This window comes from Mya arenaria, chromosome 16 (genome assembly GCF_026914265.1).
Source record: "Mya arenaria isolate MELC-2E11 chromosome 16, ASM2691426v1".
In the NCBI taxonomy this organism is placed as follows: Eukaryota; Metazoa; Mollusca; class Bivalvia; order Myida; family Myidae; genus Mya; species Mya arenaria.
In genome coordinates, this window is record NC_069137.1 from 39,769,128 (window position 1) to 39,785,623 (window position 16,496).

The 16,496-nt window shown below is 33.6% G+C and overlaps 1 protein-coding gene across 3 annotated transcripts in view; it reads right to left on the reverse strand.

Moving 5' to 3' along the window:
* Window positions 1–11,606, reverse strand: part of LOC128221896 (alpha-1,3-mannosyl-glycoprotein 2-beta-N-acetylglucosaminyltransferase-like) — a 29,233-nt gene extending 17,627 nt beyond the window's left edge. For 2 of the 3 annotated variants that reach the window (XM_052930551.1, XM_052930549.1), the window contains exon 1: window positions 11,499–11,606. The gene's annotated coding sequence lies outside the window, so the exon portion shown is untranslated. Of the gene's footprint in view, window positions 1–11,493 lie in introns of all 3 variants that reach the window. The other variant, XM_052930550.1, reaches the window with a different exon arrangement.
* Window positions 11,607–16,496: the final 4,890 nt, after the last annotated feature.

A 16,496-nucleotide genomic window follows, 5' to 3' on the forward strand; every position in this document is an offset into this window, starting at 1 on the left:
GACATTTTGGGAAATTTCGCATCATGAAAATGCGCAAATTGGGAAATTTTACAGTGAAAAGAAAAAGCTGTCTAGTCTCCTGTGAATTAGGAAATGATTTAATATTAGTTTATTTTCCCTTTAAAAGACCCACAATGGCTGAAATATCAATCCTTGGGGTGTATATATCTATTGCAATAAATCATGACAGATAATATTTCATATCTCTGAATGTGATGAAAACAATGATTTTTTTTGGATTTGGATTTTTTTCTGAAGATTGGGAAAAATATCTTATATTTTGCTTTGGGAATGGGTCCGATAGTCGGACCCGTGGGTACTATAGAAAAAGCCCCGACTCCCATCTATAAGGAATGTTATAATATACAATGAACGCACATCTGCCTTCTGCAAACTGTTACACATGTTTTACAAAAACAGGTGGGGTAGGTAGGCCATTTATTTTATTTATTTTTTGTTGGGCTATTTTAAACATTATTGTCACTGGAGAGGTTTTGGATGCTTTTTTTATTATTTATTTTGTATTTCTCAGTAACAAAAACTTTATTTAGACATACAGTCTGTACTGCTCGTGAATCACCTTCTTAGCTGTCATCATTGGAGAATGGCGTTAAGGATATCTTCTGTATAAAGCATTAAAAGTTTTATACTACATATTAAAAAACACTAAAATAACAAGAGCTGTCACAGTATGTGATGAATGCCCCCGAATGTGGCATTGACCTATGAACAAGGTCAGTACATGAAAAGTTAAAGATCAAACAAATACATATGGCAAGTTATTTTAAATTGCCTCTGAACATAAAAAAATACCACCCATACTTGACATCCTACATTCTTATGTCCTTATATGCAGCATTCCATTGTGAATAAACACTAAGTGTGACCTTGACCTAAGAGGTAGGGACACGGTTCTTGCACCCGACACGTCGTCTTGGTATGTCAAAAACATGTGGCAAGTTATTTTATTATCTGTCTATACAAGGGAAAGTTACAGCCCGGACACGACAACCTATACTCTATGTCATTATATGCAGCATTCCATTGTGAATAAACACTTAGTGTGCCCTTGACCTAAGAAATAGGGACACGGGTCTTGCACGCGACAAGCGTCTTAGTATGCCGAACACATGTGGCAAGTTATTTTAAAATCTGTCCATACAAGGGAAAGTTACAGCCCGGACACGAGTTATTGAGCCGGACACACGGACGGACGGACCTTCGGGGCATAAAAAGATTACTCTCGCTCCAAAATAATATCTACCATAATTTATAATCTTGTTTTATTATTCCAAAAAGGATGAATAAATGTCGAAAACAATGGTTCTTACATGTATGAAGGATACCGAGTTTAATTTGAAGGAAATGGTCATAAAAAAAACAGTATTTCTACCTTATGAGACTATATAGTAGACCACAGTAAATCTTTTAGCATTCACCAATCATTTAATATTTTTGCGTTTTCAGCTATTAAATAAATGGTTACAATCTTGTTATCAGTAATTAATATTTTCCATAACATTAATGCATTATTTAGTTGGTAGTTAAAGGTTTATGATTCAAAATTTATGTTTGTTATACATGTGTATGTATTGATTTTGAATAAGAGTGTCACTTAAATTTATTAGGATATCTTCTGTATAAAGCGATAAAAGTTTTAAACTACATATTAAAACACACACTTAATTTTTATCTTTTTACTTACTGACGACCGAAAAATGGTTACTAAGGGTTGAAGCGTATTTCGTATGCAGGGCAGGTAACCAGCTGAACCTAGTGTATTTTATGAGGCATAAATAGTATATCTAAATAAGAAAGAACATGAGGAAGTGTAACTTAATAATCTAAACACTTCATGTCCATTGATGTAAGTGTTATTCCGAATCATTAAAAGTACCGGTAACATGATATTGTGAGACATTAAATGTGAGTTGTAAATTATTTGCTTTTTACAATCAACCAGGATCCACAAATGTCCAACGAGGAGGGAAAACTATGATAAAGAAATAAGTCAAGTTTGAAAACAGTATTTTATTTGCAGGAGCAGGCATCGGCTTTATCAATATGCACTTCACTTTTGCTGAGGTACTAAAGTGTTTATGATAAAAATCAGAGAAAATGTTGACATTAATATTTGATTCACATTTGACGTTTATTTTAAATGAAGATGGCATTTGATATTCACCTATTACAAGCTTCACCTACTGTAACATCAGGGTCTATTTTAATGAAATGTTGGACCTTTTCATCTGTTACAGCACTGAATTAGTACTGAAATATTGTTGGGGCCATCATGGGCCCAGAGGTCCCTCCAATTAAGCTCCTAGAAATAAGCATAAAAATCTATATATTAGATAGCAACCACAGACCATTTTTTAAAAGTTAAATATAGCTTATTTATGAAAACCATTGAAAGCAGCTTATTAAGACCTTTACGGAACATTTTTATTTTTTTAAATAATATCTTAATAAATAAAGAAGTTATGGCATTTTAAAGTCAACAATTTGGGGCGGCTTTAATGAATTATTGCCCTTATACAATCCTATAATTAAAACACATTTCAAAGCCACTCCTGAAATATATATATCTGCCTGGCTCAAAAGTAACAAGTTACTAAAACCACATTTAACATAATCATTTATTTTCTTCCTTGAAACTCAGTCTATTCATTAAGTCCATAGAATATCTTCGGTAAACTGACACAGAAAATATACTTATAATTAAAGGCGTACAATATACTAAATCTGATTGATGCAAAAATAAACAATTTTAATGCATTATCATGTTTTACTCATTTGCCTTTATAATGATAAAAAATAATATGACTATGAGTCAAAAAATATAAGCCTTAAAAATCTTTTTTTTTTATTATCAACCTTTATAAATTGTGCGCCTTTCAGGAAGTGAAATCTGAACGTATGATCATATTTTTATGGATCAGGTGAACTTTTTTGGTAAAACCATTAAAGAAAAAAATAATATTTGAATATTACCTCAACCATTTCAGACAATTATTTTAGTTTTCAATGTGTGTGTATTTCACTTAACATTTGTTAATTTCCATTTCTAGCCTACACTTTATAACAGCGCACAAACTCGTAATAACATTTAAATTTTATTTACCACTAAACATAATTTAATGAAACAACAATTAATTTTACAATTTGCTCCAGGTGAAATTGACATGGTTAATAATTACTTCTGGCTAGATAACATCAAAACATGACAACCAAGTTCATCTACTTCCTCAAAGTTTAAACGATAATGCATTTTCTCCTTTTTCGTTTACATATGTACACTTTCTTAATTTTGCTCAATTGTGAAGAATTAGTTTTTATTATTATTGTACATTCAGGCACGTAGCTATAGGGCCAATTTGGGATCACGCAGATCGATTCCTTTGGGGTAGGTATGGGAGGGAGTATTTCAAATTTGGGTTTTTTGGTATGACAAAAACTTCAACCTGTCATAATTTCATTACACAACTGCGTATTTGCGTACAGTCAACTACGCGCCTGATATTTTTTATTTAATTGAATCATTCCTAAACTTAGATCTTTTCTGTGAAAAAAAACACACAGACCAGGTAATACAGCACCTCTGGTGTTGATGTTATTAAACATTGATGTCATTACTGCTTTAATTATTACTTTCCGCCATTAGATATTAACTGTAATGTTTACAGCAGAACGCTTTAAAACTTGCTTACTGATAAACACATCTGCAATTAAATTGTTGCAACTTTTTATTTGAAGCCTTAATGTTAATCGCACAGTTTAAAGTATGCCTTTCAATAAGAAGAGCACAGTTTTACATTGTAAGGCATGATATTACACCCTTCAACCAGGAAGAACTTAAGATTATTTAAATTTTACAGAATTTAATTGAAGCGATATAAGGTTTCAATTGGCAAATATGTAAAACCTGTATGTATATATGTACAGGGTTTCCGCCAGGAATTTCCAAAGGCATGTCGGAAGGGGAGGGTTTGGGAGGGGTGTTCTCCCGTACGTCGATTTTTTTTATTTTCGTATCCAAAATGGTGCAATTTCCTGCATTTTAAACAAGTTTACAGTTATGTTCCTATGATTTAGAACTACCAACTAAAGTCCGATTAACATTAAAATTATTTGTGAAAAGGTTTAATGGTTTCTCTTCCTTAATTATTGGTATTTCTCAAGTTTTCCGACAATACAATATCGACGATATCGATCGACTCATGTTTCGTTTAGTGCGGGTATTATTTATATTGACACCGTTGACGTCACATCAAAACTTGTAAAGCACGCTGCATGCTGGAACACAAAAGAGCCTGGAGCAAAGCGACTGCTCGTGTATTCGTATTTAAAGCTGCAACAGCTAATATTTTTAAAGCCGGGTTGGCTAAATCATAACTTAAAGGGAATGTAATGTGCATTTTCAGATTTATTTATCTTTTTTCTAAATAAATTAAAAGAACGATAAAATAATCAAAGTTTAATAATAAGCAACACAAAATATAACTTTACACTTTTAAACTAAAGACGGGAACGCGACTCAATTAATTACGACGACATAGCATAACCCTTGTTTATAATAACACAGATATCTTAACACGGTTCTCAATTATAATTTAATAATTGGCTAACAAACGGACTCGGGATTAAGAAACAAAATAAAACGACACATGACTTATGTTACCGAAATCAATTAACACTTATTGTTTACTTTGCGTTCATAGATGATTATAGGGATGAAGATCGCAATTACGACGGTGGTGTTTTTCACACATTCCCATTCTGATAAAGAATAGGAGGAGTTTGGTTAATTGGCACTGTTGAACCTCACCGACACGCCTTCATGCTGTTGTCGATCCTGAATGGCTGATACAAATGTCATAATAGTCCCGACACGCCTTCTGGCTGTCAGTCAACCGTTGCAACCGTTGTAATCGCAACAAAATCGTGTATTGTCAAAACTGATGATTGTTTTCAGGGCTCTCACTAGGCTGGAAATTTTGGGAGAAGTGACTTCTCCCTTCAGCCAATTTAGGGAGAAGTGGGGAGACTTTAGGGAGAAGTGATACTTTTCGTAACACCTGATACAAAAACTATGCCATACCACTCACCTAAGTTTATATTCACATTAAAATTGATTGCTATAACTATATAAAATGTTCATTACATAATGTATCATTTTTTGGCTCAGCAAAAGTGTATTCGTTAATGTCACATAGTTTATCTCAAAAAAGCATCTAAAATGAAACAAACAAAAAAAAGACAGCTAAGGTTTCGAAATTATCAAAATGACCTTATAAATGAACTGTCAATATAGTAGGGGAACGAATGTTGTTTTGGTACATTCGGGATAGGCTACGAATGTCACATTCAGCTATGCTGTTATTTACTTGTCTCTTGCTAAATAATTTTAAATATACTGACATTTAAAAAAAAAGACATTTAAATCAGTGTCCTTGATAAAAAAAATTACCAATACATAATGGGAGGTTGAAAACTTAAATCGGAAAATTGTTTTGACAAAATGGCGATCTCGCCGATTTTTTTTGACATCGTAACTGTGACAGGAGAAAATCACTGTAAGTAAACATTACATAAAGCAAAAAAAATATTTTTTTGTGTTTACAAATCAATTTTTATCATGGACATTTCACTAAAACCAATCAAATATTTGGTGATACGTCATGTTATTGATTTTCTTAGCCTACTTGCCGAGAATGCTATATGACCGTCTGCTTCAAAAGCAACAATGTTTAAATGTCTTGCATTGTTTGTTCAATACATATATATTAATTACTTTTTAACTTCATTAATGCTTGACTCGATTTTTCATAATTATGTCGCCTTTTCTATCTCTTTTTAACGAACTTATATCATTTGATCGGGGTCTTCTCAATGTACATTCTTATTGGTTAGCCTTCAATAGCTCCGCCTTCTGGCGATGTTTTGGTAATTGGATGACACGGCCCAATTATCGGATTAGGAGATTACCAATTTGTACGAATGACTTAATTATTGTGATGTTTTGACTAATGGGACATTGGCCAAATACTCGCTGATTGACAGATTTACAATGTGCTAAAATTTTCGGCGAAGTGAATGTCGCTTTGATGATACAAATGGGCGAAGTCTGGGAATTTTAGGCGACCACTTCGCCCAAGTCGCCCCCTCGCGAGAGCCCTGGTTTTGATAAGGACTGTCGCTATGCGGATTAAAGCATGTCGGCATAATTAACTCGTGTCGGTAATAGGCCTTGCCAGCGGAAGGCACGTCGGGCCCGACAAGCCATAAAGGGCTGGCGGAAACCCTGTATATATAATCAAATTAAAAGTTTTAATAAAAGCAAATGAAATACTTGATTATGTTATTGGCCCACAAAATAGGTTTATGCAAAAAAAAAAAAAAAATTAATGTTAAATCATCATTAACTCATTTGACTTTAATAATAAAAAGCATATGATTTAGGTACTAATATTTTATTTTACTTAATGTCATCTTACTATTTAAGTCAAAGAATTATGAAACAGTCATCGAAATTAGCCTTTTGGATGAACAAGTCTGAATTCTTATACTTTTGCCTGGCATCAAATTTTTTAACAAGCCCTGCTACATGCATATAAAAGTCCGAATTTGAGCAAGCCCTGAAGACATTTTTTGTGGGCTTGTGTTAATTTCGACCACTGATAAAATAAAATCAAAAGAATTATAAAGGATCATTAAACATGACAGCCTAAAAAAAATCCCATTAAAAACCAGCACATATTTTTATATCATTTTATTAACTGTGATCATTTTTCACTCCTGAAAAAAAATATGAATAATATATTAGTATCGAGATGTTTCACACAGTTTAAACAAACAGCGACTGAGTAATTAATCACTTTGCAAACAATTTTTCAGAAACCAAAGTGTCAACTCCATTGAAGCTTTACAATGTTATAACACCGGTCCATCTATTATTCATGGAGCCAGACACAAATATTAAACAGAATTCTCCGGGATAAAAGAGATGCATGTATTTAAAAGCCCTCACAAAGGCCAGCAAGTTTATGATGTTTAAATTATTAATACTTATTACTTTTCGACTGTATTGTATTGTTTTATCAATAAATAGGAATAATAGCTCTCTATGTAATTCAATAAGTAACCTTTACAATTGGTTTTCATATTTTAAAATACACTAAGAAATAGATAAGGCCTATACAAAAAATGTTCCTAATGTACCTAATAAAAGCACCAACCCTATTACTTCTTTTTGAAAAAGGGTGTCACTTTTTTTTTTAGACATTAAATCTGGCATTAGTTTTTTAAAGAATAAAACAACACCAAAATATGAGTGACTTTTGCAAGAATATGCAGGGCTTCAGTTAAAGGAAGTATATTACTCCCTAGAAATGGGTTAAAACTTTCAAAATTGATTCCTTGGAAGTACAAAAACTTCCATAATTTTGAAGAAAACTTCCAAAGTTGAAAGTTTGGAAGTTCAAAAAATCAAAACCTTTTGTCAATATTACTTTTATAGTCGTATTATTTCAATCAGTTTAAGTGTTTTTAAGTAAAATGAATTATAATAATATAAGTTAAAATTTAGTTAAAAGTTAAGATTTTTAATATATTTGTTGAAAAATAGTTGAAAAAGATATTGTATTATTGAGACTTAAACTTCCATATTTCAGTGTAAAACTTCCAAAAGTGATTCACAGGAAGTTCATACTTCCAGTTTCAATTTCTTAATGGAAGCCCTGAATATGATCTTGACATAAAGTTGTAAAATTGTTTGATTCTGCATTTAATAAAATAAATGGTGCAATGCCAGTAATATTGGATGCTTTGTTTGTATTTTGAAAGTAATTCATGTATTTTCTTGGCTCTGGAGTAGATGAATACTAGTTTAGTTCAAGATAGCAGCAGGATTTTTTTCTGCCCATTTTGGAAAAAAGGCTCAAGACAAATTGGGAGGATCTGCATCATGAGATTTACATATTTGGGAATTATAATTCTGGACTTTTTTGTCAATTTTGGGACAAAGTACCCACAAAATTTGAGTGTTTTCAAGAAGAGTAATAATTGGCAATATTGGGAATAAAAGAAATCATCTTGGGCAACATTTCGCTATGAAATTAATGTAATTTACCATGAATGTCACCAAAAGGTGCAATGTTGATAATGCATTTGTAATTGTCAATGAACAAATGTTCCAAAAAAAATTGTTCCCGCAGCTGAACCCTGCACCTGCAAGAAGCAGCTCGGTGTAAGTCGAGAAGTAAGGATTTTCATGATAGCAACTTCATATTACTTGGGATTTTTTCTTGAAATTGAGAATATATCTACATATTTGGCATTGGGAATGGGTCAGAAATTCTGAAGCCTGACATGGACAGAAAGACCTGAGCAGTGATGTCTCTTTCTTGTATTTGTTGCACATTTTGCACATGTTTATAATATGTTGACTTATAGCTTAACAGTGCACTTGACACCACATTAATGGGGTGAGATTGGAGACGTTCGGGAGATTGCTAAGGCCTTTGGTTCCACACACCTGTAAGTGTTCATCATCTTTATGTCAAGTTCATGTCATATTATTTTAGCATTTTAACTTTTGTTACGACCACTAGACGTATTAAGAATTCAGTATTTTTTGTGTACAAGATTATCTAAAGTAACATGTTTAAAAGTATAACCAGGCGATACAATGTATAATTATAACTATGTATCTATTGTCATGACATTGTCTGTAATCAGTATTTAAGAAAAGAAATGTTATCTTCATGGTTGTGAATGTAAAACTTTTGTCATGGAATGTCACATAATGATGAAAATATCTTGTGGTTATAAATCCATTTATCCACTTTGACATTAATCTACCTGGACATTACACCATAACCCAAACTTTTTGTGTATCCGTAATCGGAAATGTCAGCTTGTTAGACAATAAATTTGCATGTGAACATTGCTGCAAACGATAATTTATTATGATAATAATTCCCTTCATTGTATATATATATTAACATCTCACATTTGGCATTACAATCGAATGGGATTCCTTCCCTTCAACTTGATAGATAATTTGACATATTGGCGTAAAAAAGGACTTTTTTGGAATCGTGCATCTATGGAAATCAGTGTTTCACAGGTCAGTAGTATGCATAAGCAAATGAATAATCTCATTGTAAACAAGCCATTTTTTAAATGAAAGCATTATTCCAGTGCAGGTTTGCAGGCATGATCCTAATATCAAATATTTCTAACATCAGTAATCCATATAAACAGCCACTTCAGTCTCATACGATTTTTGTTTTAATGACATTGATACAGTACACTCCACGCGGAACTACCACTTTCCGTTTTCCTCGGCGGATTTTGGTCATCGCGGACACGACATCCAATTGATCATAATCCTCTTTCCTCGGCGTTTTTACTCGTTCACCCACCGAGGCTGATCAGTGGACCGTACAACTACAATCGCCGCGTTACTCGGAGGTAAAAACACCGCGAAACTCGGAGGAAAACCGATAAGAATCTCCCACTGTATCTAATTTTGTTTAATTTATTTGATATTTTTTTGCTACACCCGTAATTATTTATAAAAAGAATTTATTTCGCGTACCTAATTTTCGGACATCCAAAGGACATCAATCGTAACTTTCACACTTACCAAGTTTCAAAGACGAAGATTATCTATCTATCTACCTAACCGTATACACCACTGTTGACAAGTTAATTAGTAAATACCCATCCCAAACGATGTATTGCATGTAGAAACAGGAAGTGTGAAATATTTATTGTAGGATTAAATAAACAACAAGGGCAATCAAGGGATTAAGAAAACAAAGACATGACATTTTTGTAAAACGATCTGCCAATAAACTTGTACCACACTTATAGACTGTAAGAAGCAATTATGTACAGTTATACTTATTGAATCCTCAATAAAAGTCAACACATTCAATGATATAGGTAACTAATTAATGTGATGAATTAAAGTTGGAAATGCAATACTTCAGAAAACACCACTCATACACATTAATCCTGCATAGCAATATACATGCTCTCCATGAGATCATCGTGGGTAAAACTGTGAGTTATGTGACGTCACACAGTGTGACTGTTTGATCTGAAGCCGATAGAATGTGTTATTCATTTCAATGCATGTATAAAATGGTGTTTAATGGGATTTTAATTAACTTGATGAAGGATTTACACTTATATGCGTAATAAATAAGTTTAGAACCATTGATAACTACGGATAAATTAATAAGTGTTAATAAGTGGTAAAATGAAAATTAAGAAATAATGACCGAAAAATATTCACACTTGCAAAGTTCTCAACACCTTCATTACTCCAATCTAATTATGTTCTCAACACCTTATTATAGTAAGAGAAAGATGACAATAACAAACACAAACGCACGCTATGGTATATCTTTTAATTACATAATGTGAAAAACAACAGTTGTTTGACGATGCTGATAAAAATTTATAATAATTATTTTTAAAAAGAAACTTACTGTAATTTGAAAAATTAATTATCTAATTATTTAATACTGTTTTAACAGAAGCAATGTACTGCAGTAGCTATGCACAAAACGCGGAGTTCCGCGATAAGGTCAATAAATCGATACGATCACCGGCGCTACCGGCAATAAAACCCTCCATAGAAAACGATTAACTCGGTGCAACTCGGCGAAATTTAGCGAGGAAAAAGGTTGCGTACTCGGCGGAAATCCGCGATAAATTAAAAACGCCTCCGAGTCACCGAGGAAAGTGGTAGTTCCGCGTGGAGTGTACTGTACGTGCAAGCCTAACAAGGCCAACAGATCCTTTCAGATAATGTGTAACAAACATGCGAGACCAACAAGGCCAACAGATCCCTTCAGAGAATAGCATGCTCGACCCTTCAGGGGTCCACTGGTCACAGTAACTTCTCAATCCACACAGAGCCCGGGCTTTGCTTATTTAAATATATTACCAACCAAGTAAACATACATACTATGAACCTACTTCCGTCTATAACGGAATGTTATACTATGAACACACATCCGCTGCATATAGCGGATCGTTACATTATTATGAACGAACATCCTCCGCCTAAAGCGGACCGTTACAGTTGTACTATGAAGCACATCCGCCGTCTACAGTGGACTGTTACATTCAAATGTTAAAAAAGTTCATGCATCAGGCATTATTGTGGCTAAAAATATAACAAGCAAAAAAAGCAATCCATTAAGACTCTGCAAACCAGCATCATTTTATATATCGTTGTGTATAGATATACATAAGATTAAATGCAATAGATCGTGGCTATCATCATAATTGCCAAACAACTCTTATTTCAAAAACAGTACTGTATAGATATGGTAATGTCAAAATTTGGTACGAACGATATGAGTACGACAAATCATTAAAGCAAAATTCTACTTTTATAATAGAAAATCGGCTACAAAAGGTAAATGCATTTTTACAGTACACAAAATGTCAATAAAAACATTGCCAAACCTTACATTTAGTGATGCTTCTATGCACTAGAGGTAATCTTTCCCAGAAAAGAGTGGTGACAACTCATTCCCGTTAGGTACGAGAACCTACGTGACTTTCACTATAGGGTAAAATATGCACCGAAATTTACGGTCAAATCGGCCGCGATTAGAACGGGCCTTCAAATATTGGTGTATCCATTAACGGGAAACCGAAATTTTAAGGAATGGTTGAAAAAAGCATATATAATACAAACAAATATATATATACTACAGTATGTTTCTCTTGTTTAACCGTTTAACGAGAATACAGGGGAATAAGTGGATTACAACCACCCTGAGATCGACTTTATGTAAAAACGCCGAAAAGCAACTGAGATTTTTTTTTCAAAATCACTACTAGTTTCGACTTCTTATCAAACCTTAAGCCATGATTTAAATAGATTTGCAATGATTGAAATGATTTGAATTGAATGACTCACTATTTTTGTTTTTCAATAATTTGCTTAATATTTACTTCTTCAAAAGTTTTTTATATTTCAGAGAGGGTGTATCTTTGTGATAATCACAGCAAACCTTTTTTAATTTATTAAAAATTAATTCAACTATGTATTTTTACTTATTGAAATAAGCTACTTAAGCATGCTAACCTTAAGAAGTTTCGAGAAATTGGGACCAGATCTTGGTCACATTTGAACTGAATCAGATAAACTTTATGTTCGCCATAGTCCAAACTTGATGGAATTTATCTCAAAATATGTTTCTGTGATAAACCTATCATAACCAATTTCTATTTGTAATTGGTCTAAACTGTATTTATTACTTCAATATTTTCATTACAAACCAAATCTTTAAGGAATAGCTGGTTTTCAAACTTAAAAGACACTCAGCACCATTCCATCCGATGTTGAATGCTCTCTTTTTCAGTTAAACACATATCTTGAGCATAAATTAAGAATAAAAAGGAACGCTAACAATAAAATGAGCAGTGTATATTACATTTCTCTCACACAGTATGGGTTCATGGACACTCTGATCCTAATTTCTCGAAATGTCTTAAGCGTCACAAGCTTAAGTATCTTATTTCATGAAGCTTACTTTCTAACTTGATATAAATGTCAATGAATAAAGACAAATGAATAATATCTAATCGTTATAAACATAATTAAAACTTCATATAAAAGTCCCAATAGACTTTAGAATGTACATATTACACAAAATATGCCAAAACAAAAATAGTGAGCGAGGCTTGATCTTGTTATAACGGACTTAACATATTTCGAGATAAAGAGCCTGGTACTAACTGGAGTTCATTGTCACCAGTGTTTTGAATCGGTTCCAGTTTGACTATCGATAATAGGTTCCGCTCAGAAACCGATTATCGATAGTACAATCGCTTTTGGCAATACCTTCATTGCAGTTTTATTCTTGTGTAACGTTCCGCTGAAGGCGGAAGTGCATTCATAGTACGTTAATGTTCTTGGTTGGTAATATGCAAATTGGCATAACCAGGTCTCCGCGTGGAGGTTCAGGGCATATGTATATTATAAGATGAGTGTAGAGCAAGCTTTTCTCTGAAGGGATCTGTTGCGTCTTTGGCCTCGCACGTTACAAATGGTGGCAGCGGTTGGGTGAAGACAACTGCCGGATCGGAGTTTCCTTACCCACGAGGTTCCCAGGTGATCGTAACCGATTGAATCGATGGTCGATTATGACCAAATACAATTGGTTGTCGCAAATTTTAGGCCCATCAAATCTATTTTCGATTATAATCGATCATCGGATTCACTAATTTTTATCTCTCTCTTTTTCGGATGATTTTTTTTTGTGCACTGTACATAGCCTCTGTAATAAATTCTAAACCAATTTCCCTAATTTCGCAAATCGTCATAAAGATTCAAGAATATATTAATGGATTGACACATACAAAAATCAGCTGCAAAATTTTGACGTTAAGAAAATCAAGTATCGAATAATTGGCGATTTCAATTCACAATACATGTACATCAATTCAAATTCAAATGCATTCGTGAATAATAAATGGTCCTATGTCGGGCTATCTCATTATAACAATAAATTTGAAACAGCTATAGTTCAACTCCTATACTTTAAGTACCAGCAATGGAATTAGGTTGTGTTGCATAAAGTAAATTCATTAAGCGGCTGATCACTTTCAATGTTATCTGTTTATATCATCTTAATGCGTGCATACTTTCTATCAAATAATCATTAATTATCTATAGCACCGTTTATCTCATTTTCAACAATCTCTAGAAATTTCATTTGTCATGCCCATTGACCATAGTTACATTTGATTGGTTTAAACACAATTTTTATATCCACATAACATTTTCAAATTCGATGTAAATCAGGTTTGAGCACAATCAAAGGATTGACTATTAAGTAGACAAGTGATTTATGCCATTCTGTTATTAGATAATATTTATGACAGAATACAGAAGAAGGCTTTGGTCTTCTGTTAATATTTTTCGCGTATAATTGATTGAAAATTGAAATGTTGGTACAATACTGTCATTATTAGTTTTTGTTTCGCTGACATGCTTAAAATGTTGCGTAAATGTGAAAGGAGGAGAAACAAAACAATATAAACAGATCCAAACACAGATTCATCACTTAGAAGCTGATCGATATGCATTACAGCAAAATTGCTGCTTAAAACTCGCCAATTTTGTTCGTAAACAACGCCAATCGGATTACCTGGATCATTTTCGATTTTAAAAAAACTCGGTTGTATATGCACGGTTGACAGTGTTAGAACTCTTTATATCACACTAAGCCGAAAGTAAGTAGATCGCGTAGTATTTACATTTTAGAAGTGAAACCTTAGGAGTTTGCTCTTACAAACCTTAATCATTTATGGAATAATATACATTACCGGGAATCCAATTGAACGTTATAAAACAAATCCGAGGTGATCTTTGATTGAAAATGGGTGAGTTCCGATAAAAATACTCAGAACACCCAAAATGTGTAATGGGAATGTTCCGAACGTAATGTAACTGTGAACTTGCAGTTTTAAACAGAAGCTGGAACAAAATAAGTATGCGAATGGAAAATTAACAAGTTTTATTCAGTTGTGAACAAATTAATACCCAACAACTAGCGTGACCTTAGGTAGTTAAGATACTAAAGAATGGATTAACAGATTGTCTAGCAATATGCAGGGTTATTAGATAAAAGCCATATGATATGCTGTTTCTATGTAAACTAGAAATATACCATTAACGGAAACTAAAAGTTGACACTGTTCAAAACTTCCATATTTTTTCGGGTGCATGGTATTGAATGGAAAACGAAAACAAGCTAACGAATGTCTTTAATTATTAATGTTTAATTTTTCGCTAAGAAGAAAAGTGAATCTTTCGTAATTTTGTATATCAAACAAAGTGACAAACAAATAAAATACGGCTAAACAAGTTAACGCATGGTTCTCCATTCCCGGTATTTTAAGTATAACAAACGTACCTTATAGTACAAACACGACTGGCCCTGCTATGATAGGAGTGCTGCTTTTCGTACTAGGAGGAATGTGCATTGTGGCAGTAAATGCTAAAATAGGGACGTGTACCCGGATCTCAGCCCCGACGCCAGTGACTTCGGGGTCCTGTCTCCAAGGGGCTACATTCTTTCAATTTGAAACGTCAGATGTGAACATCTGCATCGCGCGGTGTCTTCAACAGCACCTCTGCAGGTTTGTGGACAATCAGTTATAATTATAACAACAATTATAATAAAAATTATAATAAAAATAACAATGATGATGATGATGATGGTGGTGATGATGATGATGATGATGATGATGATGATGATGATGATGATGATGATGATGATGATGATGATGATGCTGATGATGATGATGCTGCTGCTGATGATGATGATGATGATGATGATGATGATGATGATGATGATGATGATGATGATGATTTGCGATTCAGATTGCCATCAAGCTTGTAAAATGTCAACAGGTGTCAGACGCCAAATGCATCTGCCAATAAGCAACCCAAGCTGTATGAGTACCTCGATTTATATACACCTTCGGGGATTGACTGAGCTGTCCTTCTACTATATATGGCCCCTAATCCACTTAATATGCGGTTCTCTGAATATGGACTTTAAATAACGTCTACTTCAGCTAAACAACGCTGATTTGTGACGCCAGTTATGAACTGTGAACATAAAAATTGTTGAAGTCTTCTTCATCAAATACCTTTGCAGGTCTGTGAATATGGACACCACTCTTGGTCTATGCGAGCTAAACACGATGTTCAACGCTTCAGACTTGGGTATATTTATGGTTCAGCGAGACGGGTGTTCGTTTTACTCTAATCTAACTGGAATCGAGGTATTTATGTTAAAAGCCTAGTTTAAGGAATGTTTGGCATGATGATCACATGCTATGCAGTCCCCCTGTTAAATGCATTGGTGTCACAACAGGGGCCAGTTTCCAGTGTATTTGTTTATTGGCTCTGTGCCATAAGAGGTTAAACTAGGCCTTTAATATTTCGTGCAAATAAAATACCGTGTATGTACCAATGCTAGTATGCGTTGTCTGTGAAATTACATACACATTGATATCCATCAACGAGCAGAGAAGTTTTCTGCTTGAAATAGTTGGAGATCAGCTATGTACGCCTTTTCTAATCTTCATTAACACGACTTCATGTCATAAATTGTACGAGTTGTAAAGTTCCTTTAAATAACATTGTTAAATTATTTCAAAGGACTGAAAAAAACTTTTTGAAAGATGTATTTGTCTTATCATTTCAACATGATAAATATGTGTAAATGCCTTGTGGCCGAGATCTTCTCTGTCCGTCAAGGGAGATCACTGCGTAGCAGATTGTCAACGAACACTCTTAATCAGACGGAGTATGTTGTTTTCACACCTCGTGTATATTTGTGCTTCCGAATAATCGACACACTTGAATACACATGCTTATTATTTATTGGAAAAGGAGACTTGGTGACATTGTTTTCATGAATTTAAAAGAAAACATTATTTTT